Source organism: Chrysochloris asiatica, unplaced genomic scaffold (assembly GCF_000296735.1).
Source record: "Chrysochloris asiatica unplaced genomic scaffold, ChrAsi1.0 scaffold00058, whole genome shotgun sequence".
NCBI lineage: Eukaryota > Metazoa > Chordata > Mammalia > Afrosoricida > Chrysochloridae > Chrysochloris > Chrysochloris asiatica.
The window spans coordinates 6,091,004-6,092,861 of record NW_006408576.1 but is presented as its reverse complement, the minus strand read 5'-3'; positions in this window follow the sequence as shown (position 1 = coordinate 6,092,861).

Here is a 1,858-nt window from a genome sequence, read left to right as displayed (position 1 = left end):
AACCACGTTCAATACATTCCTGTGAACCTGGGTGGAGATCTGGTTGGCCAGCAGTTTGGCAAGACCTGGGGACTCCTGGGCCCAGAGTCAGTGACATAGCCACAGAGGACTAGAATGGAGAATGAAGCATCCATCTGATAAGAAGAGAGGGCATATGCACAAGAACATCACACTTACAGATAATACCCACTTGACCTGGTTTCAGTGGCTGGATGATCAGAGCTCAACTAGAAGAAAGAAGAGAAAAAAAGAGTAATTGGATACAATTTGATTAACTTGACCTACACCTATGGATGAACTTGACCTCCACCTCTGGATGCAGTAGCTCAAAAGAGGGAACAAATCGTTACAGCAAGGATCATTCCCACCCCCTCAATACACAGGGTAGACAGGGATGGGCAACTTGGACATTGGCTACCCAAAATGGGGGAGGGGGGTGCTACAAAGGCAAGAAGTAACTGGCTTACAAACTTTCAAGAGGGAGCCTGGAGGAAGGTAGAATCTCTACTGATTAGTATCCAATCTGTCTGGGTGGAACTGATGAAAGGAGATGTGGATAGCATTCATGTGGTAAAATAGTGAATAATTACTATCAGGACTGACTTTAGGAGCGGAGGCCCCTGGGTCCATCAGGGGAAAAAAGTGGAGTACAGGACCTGTGATGTCAGATAGAAACAGAGATGATGATGTGGAGAGATGGAGCAGCTGGAAACTCTAGACCCAGAAAGGAAGGGGGGCTGTGTGCTGATGACTAGGGTGGAAGGCTTGCAGTGTGTACCATTAGGTTGGTTGATGATGCATGGAGAGGATTGTAACCATGGCAATAAAATGATATACGATAGGATGAATGTAAAGCTAATGTTCTCCCATGTAAATTATCACATAATGCACAATAAAACAGTAAAAAAAAAAAAAGTTTTGGAAGCAATTTGTGAATTCTATTTCACAAAGTTAAGAAATTTTGATTATCAGAGTTTTAAAATTCAAGTTTAATAAATGAGTCTATTATTTTTAAAAAAGTAAAATGGAATGCATAAACATCAATATTCTAAATATTAGCAAGCTGAATGGACTAGTATTGGCCATTTTCAATCTGACAATCATATGGTTTACTAAGCCAGCAATGGCAAATTGAAGAGTAATCATATCACCTTTATTAACAAAAAGAACATTTCAATATGTTATACCAACAAGGAAGACCAGTTAATACCACTATTATTGCAATTTATACACCAACCAATAAAGCCAATGATGATGAAATGGAAGAATTCTACCGACTGCTTCAGTCTGAATTTGATCAAACATGCAATCAAGACATATTGATAATTACTGGTGATTGGAATGCAAATGTTGGAAACTAAGAGAAAGGATCAGAAGTTGGAAAATATATCCTTGATAATAGAAATAATGCTGGAGATTGCATGATAGAATTTTGAAAGGCCAATGACTTGTTCATTGCAAATACCTTTTTCAAACGACATCAAAGATGACTATACATATAAACCTCACTCGATGGCATACACAGAAATCAAATTCACTACATCGTTGGGAAGAGACAGTGGAAACATTACATATCATCAGCCAAAACGAAGCCAAGGGCAGATTCTGGAGCAGATCATCATTTTCTCACATGCAATTTTCAAGCTGAAGCCGAAGAAAATAAAACAAGTCCATGAGAGTCAAAACATGACCCTGAACATATCCCACTTGAATTGAGACATCATCTCCAGAACAAACTTGATGCATTAGATCCTAAAGACCAAAGAACAGAAGAGTTGTGGGATGCCATCAATAACATCATACAGGAAGAAAGCAAAATGTCATTGGTGGTAGTGGTGGTGGTTTGTCATGGAGTTGG